Here is a 13,810-nt window from a genome sequence, read left to right on the forward strand (position 1 = left end):
ACGAGCATAAAACACAACGATTTTAGTTTCATTTTTAAGTTTTATACTCGAAAGAGATCAAAAACCGAAGAGATTCTCGATATTACTAGCACAGTACAACCTTTCTGCAAATGCTATTTTCATCCATAAAAAAAGTACTCCCACAAATTCAATAATCTTCAGAATCAAGCTTCTTGACTCTTGATGAAAAAAAAGGAAGAAGCAAAAAAGAATGGCAAAGGCATTATTACACCTTGCAGATGAAGACATTCAATCCACATACAAACAGCCGATTTTGGCAACGTTATAAGAAGATATATGTACACCCCGAGTTTATCACATACCTTTATCTAAGGAGGGAATCTAAAGCTAAGAAGCTGCAAAAAGTTGGCCTGTTTCACAGACACAACGTTGACGCCTTCGAGATGCGTTTGTTCGTCCCCAAGACGATCACAATCACTGTGATGTCGTCGTGATATTTTCTCCTTCTGCCAGCAGGGGATGATGCTCATCAGCTCTTCCATGCTAAATCCTGTAGAAAATAGTACTAACGCAACATTTTCAGCAAAAGTCGTGCAACTGAAAGAGACTTATTCAAGACTTTTGCTTCGTTCGATCACTTCTACGGTTCTACCATTATGGAATTTACACATTAGAAAATAGTACTGACGCAACATTTTCAGCAAAAGTCGTGCAACGGAGAACTTGAACCAGACCTTTGGCCTCAGGCATTATTAACATCTCTATCGCTTGGCCAACACACACACACGGATTGTCTTCATTTATTAGTGTTGCAAGTGGTGGTCTTAAAAAGATATCTATGTAATTATCAATATCTTCCTTCACATATTGAGCGTATGAGGATCTTTTTGTTGAAACAAAAAACTATTTTGGCAAAAGACGGAGTAAAAAAAATCTATACAAAGACACATATTGAGGTTATGAGGACTTTTTTCATAACAAAACTAGGAACAAAAATATAGTATATCTTTTTTCCCAAATAAATGCAAAAATTACACCAAATCTCTGCTGCTACAAAAAGTGCCTATCATAGAATTTTTCCAAAAAACCCTTGTATTCTTGTATTTTCTGCACCCAAAAACAAATATGCGACCATGAGGCAAGATAAAACATCACAAGTGAGAATTTGGGAGAATTGTAGAAGTAGTTAATGAGAAGAAAGCACCTTGTCCGACACGGACGGCGAGATTTTCTCCCGCTCTCATGAAATGTGTCTCTTTGATCGTCCATTGTATGCTACTACTTGTATCCATTGATGGTGGTTGATCTCGTAGCACATTCGCAGCTAAGAGATCAGCGCTACTAAATTTGTCACTGTGCTTGGCTAGAGCCATGAGGTCCACATTGGCATCAACTGGCCTATTCCGAGCAAGGGCTTTTAAGATCATTCCCCGTTCGTCTGGACTAGGGAGGGGAACATACATAAGCTTTCCGAACCTTCCTGGTCGGAGCATTGCCTCATCCATCACTTTGGGGCTGCCAATAACTCAGCAATATTAGAAGGGAAATAAATTTGATAATCCATGTAGTACCTATTTGTAGCACCAATTACATAAACACCGCTTCTCGGATCTGAGCCATCCAGTTCTACCAGCAGCTGCAACGGAAGGAAGACATGATCTGTTTTAGATGAATATTTGGAATGAACAAAATTTGCACTAAGCACTACTATTTGCTAACCTTGAATGTGTATAAAATTGGCTCCCGAATGAAGCCTTGGCGATCAATGTCTTTCCGCAGCCAGGAGGGCCGTAAAGCAAAAAGCAAGTTGCTATGTCCAACCCAAGAGCCTACAAGAAGTAGGAAAAGTTTTACAAAACAACAAACTAGTATGATTTACTAAAATAAAGACAATTAGGAAACAATCAAAGTAATCAAATTTCACTCGCATAACTCAATTTACGCAGCTGAATAAAGTAGGACTACGAAATAAAAACAAATTTACCGCATAAGCTTCACGACTCTTTATACGCCTAACTATAAGATGGTCGAACTCCTCTCTGAGCAAATGCAGGTCGCCAACATCATCCCACTTCACATTTGGTATGCCAGAAAATCCTTCTCTTCTCATAGAAAGTTGGACCGTTTTGGCCGCTTCCTGCCATCAGTTAGAGCTTAGAAGAAATGGTCAAGTGCATCAAAATGATATTAGTATAAATTATGACAAGGAGAGAGGAGAATAATATCAAAATCACGATTTACACATTGAAAATGATTATACAAAACCAATGCTTCTAAGCATTCGTTATTTCATCAGTGTGTGATTTAAATGAGAACAAGCTACTCAAAATCAGCCATGGTTACATAGAGATTCTCCATTTCTTCATCTGGGCACGGCAACTTCAACCACTATGATCCTCGTCCTTCTCTTCTTTGGACAGCTCATCCCTTTTCTTGCCTGCAATTCCCTTCTTTGCAAGGATACCAGCATCGTGAGCTATTGCTGTCAAATCTGCTCCTGTAAAACCTGGAGTCAATCTAGCTATTTTCTGAAGATCTATAGCACCTTCAAGTCTATGTTTCCTTGTTAGCATGGAGAGTATTTCAATCCGGGCAGCTTCATTAGGAACACCTAATGCAATTTCACGATCAAATCGTGCTGGCCTCCTCAATTCAGGGTCCATGGCGTCGGGTCTATTCGTTGCTCCAATCACAAGTATATAGCCTGGTCTGCTATTAGAGCTTGCAGAACTCGCACCATTGCCAGCAGGTTCTACAGGCACGTGTGATTCATCCATGCTAGTCATCAACTGTGTCACGATGCTTTTCTCCATTTCCCTCTGTAAGTTACCCCTTTTTTGAAGCAATTGCATCAATGAAGGCTATAGATGGCGCTGTCCTGTATGCTTTTCGGAACAACTCTCTTATGTTCCCTTCCGATTCACCTAGCATTGAAATTCTATCATTCTCTAGATTCTAGAGAACAAACAAGTAAGAAACTACAAAGTAAAGACGATAGCAATCCTCACATTGGAGGGGTAAATATCAACATAGCAAAACCCCGAGGCTGTGTTTGGTACACGGAATTGGAGGTGTGGAATTGGAATTGAAGCATTCAATTCCAAATCCAGTGTTTGGTAGTATAAAAATTCACGGATTTGGAATTGAATTCCAATTCCAAATCCTCCAATTCCACAATTTGAATTCCATATAAAAAGTAGTGGAATTCTAAATATTCACACACACACTACATGCATTTCACACACTACATGCATTTCACACACTACACACACTTCACAAATTTCACATACTACACACACCACACATTTGAACTGTGTGTAGTGCATGAAGTGTGTGAAATATTTGTAGCATGTGTAGTGTGTGAAATGTGTGAAGTATATGAAATGTGTGTAGTGTGTGAAATGTGTGAAGTATATGCAGTGTGTGAAATGTGTATAGTTTGTGTAGTGTGTGAAATGTGTATAGTTTGTGTAGTGTGTGTAGTGTATGAAGTGTGTGAAATGTGTGTAGTGTGTGAAGTAAGTGAAATGTATGAAGTGTGAAATGTATAAAATATGTGAAATGTGTATAGTGTGTGCATTGTGTGTATATTCATTGTTAAAGTATCGGTAGAATCGATATATTATTTCTGAATGAATTTACATTATACACATAGCGTCAATATATAGGGCTAAGGACTCATCTATATGGTAAACCTAATTAACATAATTACATTGATTCCAAATCTCCTATACTTGGTAAAGATTGATTCTCGTATATCTTTTCCCTGATTTGGTGCAATCTTCTCCAACACTCCCCCTCAAGTTAAGCGACAGGGTTACCGATGCTCAACTTGCACAATACTTCCCGAAATAGTTTCGAGTTCACTGCCTTTGTAAGGATGTCCGCCAACTGATCTTCGGACTTGACAAATGGCATCTCCACTATCTTTGCTTCAATGTTCTCCTTTATGAAGTGTCTGTCAACTTCAACATGTTTGGTTCGATCATGCTGAACCGGGTTCTCAGAAATGCTGATGGCTGCCTTGTTATCGCAAAACAATTTGCAGGTCTTCGATGAGTCTAGGCCCAATTCTTTCATAATCCTCCTTAGCCATAGTAGTTCGGTCAATCCACTTTTGATTCCGCGAAACTCTGCCTCCGCGCTAGAGAGTGCTACCACCTTCTGTTTCTTACTTCTCCATGTCACAAGATTACCTCCAATAAAGGTGAAGTATCCTGCGGTTGACTTCCTATCGTTCGGATTTCCTGCCCAATCCGCATCAGTAAACCCATGTATCTCCAAGTTCCCGTGTTTTTCAAACAGAAGTCCATGATCTGCCGTCCCCTTTAAGTATCGGACGATTCTTAATGCTGCATCCCAGTGCTCTTCTTGTGGTGCATGCATAAACTGACTTACAACTCCCACAGCATAAGCAATATCTGGCCTAGTGTGTGATAGATAAATCAATTTTCCAACCAACCTCTGATATCTCCCCCTGTCGGCAAGTCTTGCGTTTTCCTTCATTTGTAACCCATGATTTTGGACCATTGGAGTGTCCGCGGGTTTACAGTCCATCATTCCCACTTCTGCCAATAGGTCGAGGACGTACTTTCTCTGATTTATGAAGATCCCCTTCTTCGATCTTAGCACTTCTATCCCCAGGAAGTATTTAAGGAGTCCTAGATCCTTCATCTCGAATTCATTGAACAAGTTCTTCCTTAGCTCGATCATTTCTTCTGTATCATCTCCAGTGATAATCATGTCATCTACATATATGATTAGACACGTAATTTTACCTCCTTTCTTCTTAATGAACAATGTGTGATCGGAATTACTCTGCTTATATCCATACTTCTTCATCACCTCCGTGAATCTCCCGAACCATGCCCTTGGAGACTGCTTGAGCCCGTATAATGTCTTTTTCAGTTGGCACACCTCTCCATCTTGGAACTCACTAGCAAAGCCTGGTGGGGGTTCCATGAAGACTGGTTTTGGTAGCTCCCCATGCAAGAAGGCATTAGTCACATCGAACTGGTGAAGTGGCCAATCCTTGTTGGCGGCGATTGAGAACAAGACCCTGACAGTATTAATTTTCGCCACAGGTGAAAATGTTTCATCATAATCGATTCCATAGGTTTGAGTGTACCCTTTAGCCACAAGTCTGGCCTTGTACCTTTCCACCGTGCCATCTGGTCTATGTTTTATAGTGAACACCCATCTGCACCCGACTGTCCTTACTCCTTCAGGCAACTTGCCTTTCACCCATGTATTGTTCCTTATTAGTGCCCTCATTTCAGTAAGCATAGCATCCCTCCAATGTTTATGTTTCATTGCTTCCTCTGCCGATTGTGGAATTTCCTCTTCCTCATACAGTGCGGCTTCGAAAGCCCGTGCCATTTTAGCCAAATTCCCTTGCACAAAATTTGCTACTCCATAACGGCTCTTCTTCCCAATCTTCTCAGGGGAGTATCTCTTTGGTGGTATTCCTCTTGTAGTCCGATGAGGGAGAACGTACCCTCCAGTATCACTGTCAATCGTATTATCTTCTTCGGGGAAATCTGGACTCAAGGGGTTAGGAGAAACTGTATTCTCACTAGGATCGGGTTCAGGAATTACCTCGGATATCATCGAAGGAGGATCCGGGGACGGCGGATGAGATGACTCTTGTGGTGAGACTTGCTCGGCAGCAATAACAACTGGTTCTGTTGGATCCTCAATCGAAGAGTTTGGAAGTGGCACAACCCAACTTAGATAGTCTGGTGAACTACCTGGATCACTCTCCCCCTGACTACTAAGGTGGGTGTGGTAAAAGAATTCGGTTTCTAGGAAGTTACAGTTCATGGTAGTAATGACCTTTTTGGTGAGAGGGTCAAAACATCGGTATCCCTTCTGGTTTATCCCATACCCGACAAAGGCACATTTTGTTGCACAAGGTGATAGTTTGGTTCTCTCGTGTTTCGGGATATGGACATAAACGGTGCACCCAAAGACTTTAGGTGAAAGGTTCAGGTGTTGGGGAATTTTGGTCATTTTGGAGAGGGTATCGAGCGGGGTTTTTTTGTTGAGGATTTTGGTAGGGAGACGGTTCATGAGATAGACAGATGTGGCTATAGCTTCAGGCCAGAAATATTTGGGTACCTTGGATTCGATCATGAGAGCCCGGGTGATTTCAAGGATAACTCTGTTCTTTCTCTCGGCTACCCCATTTTGTTCGGGTGTGTAGGCACAGGATGTTTGATGGATCATTCCCTTATCCTTACAAAATTGGGCCATAGAATTGTTAACAAACTCTCTCCCATTATCGGACCTAAGGGTTTTGATAGTGGTGTGAAACTGGGTTTGGATCATTTTATAGAATAAGACAAATTTTTCCACAACTTCAGATTTATGTTTCAAAAAGTATATCCAAGTCATTCTAGTGCAATCATCCACGAATAGCACAAAATATCGAAAACTGCCCCCACCAACAATTGGTGCAGGGCCCCACACATCAGCATGTATTAAGGAAAAAATAGAATTCATACGGGTGTTGGTAAGCTTAAAAGACTGTCTATGACTCTTGGCCAAAACACATGTTTCACATGAGAAATCGGTAGGAATAGAAATGTTTGGAAAAAGAAGTTTAAAGTAACCAGGAGAGGGGTGCCCTAGTCTTCGGTGCCACAGCCAAATTTCTTGTTTCGTGGTTCCGTGAGCCAGCATCGCATTGCCATGTTGAGCTATCTCATCCACGTAGTAAAGTCCTTGTTTCTCAGTGCCACGCCCAAGAATCCTCCTTGTCTGAATATCCTGTAATATACAGAAAGTGGGGTGCATCAGAAGTGTACAATTCAAGTCTCTAGTCACATGACTTATGGACATCAATCTCTGAGATAGCGTAGGAACATGTAGACAATTTGACAAACATAGAGTAGGAGATATATTGATAGTTCCCGACCCAACAACAGTAATCAACTCCCCATTTGCAGTTCTAATAAATGTATCAGCAATTTCACCATAGCTACTAAAATCATTTCTATCCGGGGTCATAGTATCTGTGGCTCCACAGTCAAAAATCCAACCCTTATTGCTCGATCTATCATTATTATAAACATGAAATGCAGCGGAAATAGTTTCTAACGGTGCAAAGGGGTTGTTTGACATAAAACTGCAAATATTTGGGCTTTTTCGAGAATTTTCCATATTCTGGGGCCGTGTTTGATAACCCATAGGATCTGGGGGTCTAAATGAAATATCATGGGGTCCAATTTGTAATAAACATTTCTTCTTGGGGTCAAAAGTAGAGTAGGGAAAAATACAAGGGTTTGGTTTTAAACCAAACCCTTTACCTTCATAGACGGCGCCGCTCGTCTTCCTCAGCTCCTCCGCCCTCTCGGCGAAATTGCCGACTCTACAAACGCCGTCGCCGCCGGTCGACGCTCCAGCCGACGATTTCCCTTGGCCAGTCGCCGTTTCCCTATTTCCGGCACCAATTCGAGCGGGATGCCCCTTCTCATCTACGCTGACTGCGAGCTTTGCTTGAGCTCTCTCATTCTGTTTCTCCTCCCACCACTTCGGATATCCGATTAGAAGGAAGCATTCCCCCCGGGAGTGTCTCGGTTTCCCGCAATGAGAACAGATTAGCCGGGATTTGTCTGGCCTGCTTCCCGGTCGGTGAGTGGTCGTGGTGGGTCGTGGTGGTCCGCGCGAGTTGGGGCGTTGGCTCTGGGCAGCGAGGCCGTGCCCAATTCCTCCTCCTGTCGACGAATCGGATGCTCTGCCGTCGTCGTCTCCGGTGGGTGGGGGGGCTGTGTTGATACTCCTCCGGGCAGCCTCCCTCTTTACCCAACCGTAGGCCTCTCGGCCTCCTATCTTGACTTTCGTCAATCTGGACCAGATCGGGTAGTCCTTTCCGTTCAGTTTGAACGTGACAGTAACGTTCTTGTTGTTCCTTAACTTTGTTGGTGTTTCCAGATCCGTTTTTGTATCCTTCTCGGTGTCTGACATCGTTTCTGATGTAGGGTTCGATTTCTGTGGTTGATTTGGTTATGAGGTCGAGAATTTGGTATATTGTGGCTATGATGATATTGTTCTGAGCCAAGATCATTCCTGCTCTGAGGCCATGTTAAAGTATCGGTAGAATCGATATATTATTTCTGAATGAATTTACATTATACACATAGCGTCAATATATAGGGCTAAGGACTCATCTATATGGTAAACCTAATTAACATAATTACATTGATTCCAAATCTCCTATACTTGGTAAAGATTGATTCTCGTATATCTTTTCCCTGATTTGGTGCAATCTTCTCCAACATTCATCAAACATGTCAATTCAATTTCATATCAATTCTCATTTTACCAAACATAGGATTTGGAATTCATCAAACATGTCAATTCAATTTCATATCGATTCTCATTTTACCAAACATAGGATTTGGAATTGAATTATAATCCTTTCAATTCAATTCCATAGAATTCCAATTCCAATTCAATTCTATGTACCAAACGAAACCCGAGTGAATTTACATCCATGGAATTCTATCATCGGATAGACACTAAATTCTAGACTATAAAGAAGTATGACACTGCAAAACAGTAGAGGCTATGAATGACGGAGCTGTAAATTTCTAACCCTAAGTGAATTAGTGTGGAAAAATCCATACAAATACAATAACCTAAATATAGCAACAATGCATCACTATAACAAACAAAATTGAAAGTTTTACATATATGTAAACATGATTTCATACCAGCAACTCCAGACAAGAATTCAGTGGCAGCAATTTTGTAAAATGGCACTCCCGTCACATTGGCAATGGCATGAGCCAACTTCGTCTTCCCACACCCCGGCGGCCCGTGCAGTAAAATCCCCCCATGGGCTGATACAACGACAAGATGAAACCCATCTTCAATTCCTCAATCACTTCACTAATCCCACCTAAATCCTTAAACATTGGCCTAAAAATCACATTCTCATCCTTTCCAGTTTCCACCACTGTGATTGCTCTGATTTTTATTCACATTTTTGCTATCATTCCTATTGACATCATGACCTAATTTAGATTGCTGATTCGTCAAATTCACCTCTTCATACCCTTGTTATCCACCACTCCAAGTTTCTCCGATTTCCGACACAAACCCTCCCTCAACATCGACTTCATCAAATCACACTCCGACTCAACCTTCGACGCCTCTTCATCAGAAGAACCGCCGCCTCCGGAAGAGTAAGACGACGCGAGCGAGGACAATGAGCAGCCGTCGATCGTGTCGCCGCTCAAGTGCTCCGCTTCAATTTGAAGCAGCTTCTGCTCTTTATCGTCTATCTTCCTTCGCTTGATCACGATTGGAGTATCGCCACCGTCGTTTGAGTTCGTCGCCGTGAACCGCAATTACTCTTTCCACCTGCTTCGTGAACGGCCCGGAGCTTGTAGCGGAAGTATTGCGGGTAGGAGGAGCGGAGGTGGTCCACCAGCTTGTCGAGTAGCTTTTCCCGGCAGATTCAATGTGGCGGCGGAGAATTCGGTCATTGTTCGAATGCAGTTTTCCAGAGCTGCCATGTTACGATCTTTGCTCGTGGTTTCCCAATCGTGATCGCAACTTCACAACAATCACTCTATTCACCGCAACACCGATCAATCGAGCTAAAAGTGCACACGAGCTAAGATGAAACGATAGGAACTATATTGAATGAAAGAACAAGGTCTCAACGATTACAAGTAGAAAGCAAAAGGGAAATGCCCTAGATCCACGATCTAAGCATGAAACAAGCACACAACAATAACAACAATTCAAAAGATGGCAGCGCTCTCCTTTTTTATACTTAGCTCCCCACGCGTCCCGCGCTTCCTGCCACGTCACTTCCACCTCAGCATGTTTAGCATGGATATATCACGTGCTTATTAATCCAGCTGGACTTATTTAGTTGACTCAACAAACTCCAACGAACTCTACGTTGCATGCATATAAAGCTACGCATCAATGAGCATGCATGCAACATGCCACAGCCGCGTCGCCTTCCCATATTGGTATTTCGGATCTGATAAATTAGAATAGGGATTTGGAAATTGAACTATGGGCTCACTGTTTTTGTTCGAATTTTCAGAATTAGTCTCCCTTGTTGTTCGAATTTGATGTGGGCTTGGAGTTTTTATGCTTGTGAGAGAAACATTTTTTCCATATCTGAACCAAATCTCTTAATTTTTATATTCTTGTTAAAATTTCCCAAAATTCATCTCTGTTCTTGAAAATATATATGTGCTCTTCATCTCGTCACTCTCGTTCACTGTTTTTCAAGTTCTCAATCAAATTTGTAGCACTAATAAATTGGAATAGTAGTATTAATTTTGATTACTTAAACCAATGGCAGAATAATATAAATTCAATGTCACGCTCGCATTTCCTAAGGATAGGAAGTACGGTGGACCGCGACTAGGGGAGGAATAAAGAAGCGGGGAAGAAAGGGGAGAACAGGAATATTTGACCCAAAAGCATTTATTAAAAAGAAGTTCACTTCAAACATTGTACTAAGAAGACATTTCTAAAGTTAATGTAAACAGAGTTAAATAAAAACAATGTATCGGATTACAAAGCAGCGGAAAAGACCAAAAGACAGATGATGCCGGGTATGACGACACGACACCATCCAAAGACCAAGTAAAACACTCATTTGGCTTTCATTGCTCAACATCCGTCATCCCCATCGCCGCTCAACCTGCACATTAAGAAAACAACATGCAGGGCTGAGTACTTATTGCACTCAGTGGACACACGCCAAAATCATAGTTTGTCATGCCACATCAGTGTAACCTTGGGGTTTTAAGTGTAAGAAAGTAACCCAAGTACACAAAATATATTTCATAAATTCGACTGCGCAGTCATTTTCAGATATTGCCACCCTTATTCCCACTATCATACACTATCTGATCCAACCATGACAAGGGGCGTGGCCACACCCCAGGTCAACTAGACCGGCCAACTTGCTCTCAGATGGCTCCCGGTCTCGTGTACACTAGCCTGAGGGTTCGCAGCCCAACAGACCCGAATTCGATTAAACATATGTGGTAAACCACTTCAGATAGGTTTCAAAACAAAACAATTGGCAAGACAAACAGTTCACCTCCATAAACGTTTCCGGAACAAAGTCCGTATTTAAAGATAACCCACATAAAAGTAGGGTAGAAAAGCCCACCTCGATTGCTTAGCTTTTAAAACAGTTCCCTTCAACCACACTTTCCTCGAAAAAGATCACCCTTTTGAAAGATAAATAATATCATGATTAGAGTCAGAAGAGACGAGACTTTAAACGACAATGCATGATTCCTACGTGGACGACTTCAACATCTAGCACGTTACACGTACATACACTTAACAACATATTACAAAACAAACACACAAAGTCACACGTTCGAAACACACCCCGCACGCAAACGACGTACCCAAAACGCGCACACGACACACGAACACAGCACTCCAAGTCCTGGCATACCCTTACTGTGCAAACGGCTCACTTGGCTCGGAAAAGGTTCGGAAAAACTCGGAAAAAGGATCGGCGTCTCGACATGGCTCGGTGTCTCGGCCGCCTGGCTCGGCACGTCGGTCGCTGGCTCGGCACCTCGGCCGCCTGCTCGGCACCTCGGCCGCCTGGCTCGGCATCTCGGCCGCTGGCTCGGCACCTTGGCCGCCTGCTCGGCACCTCGGCCGCTGGCTCGGCACCTCGGCCGCATGCTCGGCACCTCGACCGCCGGCTCGGCACCTCGGCCGCTGGCTCGGCACCTCGGCCGCCTGCTCGGCACCTCGACCGCCTGGCTCGGCATCTCGGCCGCTGGCTCGGCACCTCGCCGCCTGCTCGGCACCTCGGCCGCCTGGCTCGGCATCTCGGCCGCTGGCTCGGCACCTCGGCCGCCTGCTCGGCCAGTGCACACTCCCCTTCCTCCAACTTCCGATTCTCAAACCCTATACAACATTCACACCACACATTCTACGTCCCAAAACACACCCAGACACCTGGGATCATCCCTTCAAAAACTCCCCACAACACTGCCCTAGGCTGAACCCAACACTCTCGGCCAACACACACGAAAACTCTCGAACCAAACACTGATTCCTCCGAGCCATCTCTTGGCCAAACACACCCACATTCATCACAAAAACATATCACTCAGAATCACGCCACTTGCACATGAAAACATCTCCCAAAAACATACAACTCGCGAAACTGCGCAGTTTACTTGCAAAAATCATAATAAAATCATACGACATCCAAAGAGGCTGAAATTTACACACCACACAAAAGACACATTAACCTTTACACAGTTCAAAATTCGTACCCAACGGAGATCGTTTGCTTAGTTAAAAAGGGGTCGGAACCCACTGCCAGATACTATCAAAAACATGCTCAACCATATCACATAGCCACAAACCCTATTCAGCATCTAAACCAACCAAAACGTCCTATATGCATGAGTTTTCGAATTAAACAAGGGTTAGGGGTTACCTTCCCCGGATGGTTCAAACGAAACGCAAAAGCTTTACTTGCTTTTCCGACTCCGATTCACGACGAAGGAGGGTATCACCTTGAGGAATCCAAGAAGGTGATAAGAGGGAGTGAAAGGAAGGAGATAAAAACCGAGAGGGAGAAGGAGGGAGACTTACCAGTGAGAGAGAGCAACTTTGCGAGAGAGAGAGGGAGAGATTGAGAGAGTGACCGAAAAGAGAAAAGAAAAGGAAAGGGGAAGAAAATGATCGGTTATGTGAGGGTGGAGGAAGTTGAGAACATCATGGGGTGATGGGGAAGGGATTTCGAAAATGGGGAGGGAGAGAGAGGTTTAAATCGATTAATTAGAATTTTAAATCATAGCTGAATTAATAAAACCAAATTTTAATTTGTCTAGGTAGAAAATCCCATATCCACAACAATATTATAAATCAAATAATATTTCCACACCATATATTAAACACAAAATCATAAAAATTTCATCCTTAAATAAAAGAATAAAATTCCACAAATTTTCGGATGGGATGCGGTGGTCAATTTCTCCTTCAACAACTGAAAGCTCGCCTCACATTCTGGTGTCCATATCATCTTGACTCCCTTTTTCAGTTGTTGCGTCATTGGCCTTGCTATCTTCGAGAATCCCTCGATGAATCTTCGATAATAGCCCGCCAGTCCTAAAAAGCTTCGGATTTCGTTTTGTGTAGAAGGTGACTTCCACTCCTGCACCGCTTCTACCTTGGCCGGATCTACACGAATTCCATCTGAAGTTACTACATGTCCAAGAAAATTTACTTCCTTGAGCCAAAACTCGCATTTACTGAACTTGGCATATAGTTTCTCGTCCCTTAGAGTTGCTAGGACGGTTCTCAAGTGCTCTTTGTGCTCCTCCTCGTTCTTTGAGTAAACAAGCACGTCATCGATGAAAACCAGGACAAACCGATCCAGAAATGGATGGAACACGCGGTTCATAAGGTCCATGAACACTGCCGGGGCGTTCGTCAGTCCAAAAGGCATTACAACGAACTCATAATGACCATATCTTGTTCGGAACGCCGTCTTGGGTACATCTTCTCGCCGAACCCTCAACTGATGGTACCCAGACCTCAAATCCATCTTAGAGAAGACTCCTGCCCCTCGAAGTTGGTCAAACAAGTCGTCTATCCTTGGTAGTGGATACCTGTTCTTCAGCGTTAGTTTGTTTAGCTCCCGATAGTCGATGCACATCCTCATCGTTCCATCCTTCTTCTTTACAAACAACACTGGTGCTCCCCATGGTGACACGCTAGGTCTAATGAATCCCAATTCCAGTAGCTCTTGCAGTTGCACCTTAAGCTCCTCCAACTCTTTTGGCGCCATTCTATAAGGTGCTTTGGATATTGGTGCCGATCC

The 13,810-nt window shown here is 43.1% G+C and overlaps 1 pseudogene; it reads right to left on the reverse strand.

Annotated features, from left to right (window-relative positions):
• Window positions 1-1,011: 1,011 nt before the first annotated feature.
• On the reverse strand, window positions 1,012-9,800 carry LOC121757546 (annotated as a pseudogene).
• Between the last annotated feature and the right edge of the window lie 4,010 nt (window positions 9,801-13,810).

The sequence above is a fragment of the Salvia splendens genome, chromosome 1, assembly GCF_004379255.2.
Source record: "Salvia splendens isolate huo1 chromosome 1, SspV2, whole genome shotgun sequence".
Taxonomy (NCBI): domain Eukaryota; kingdom Viridiplantae; phylum Streptophyta; class Magnoliopsida; order Lamiales; family Lamiaceae; genus Salvia; species Salvia splendens.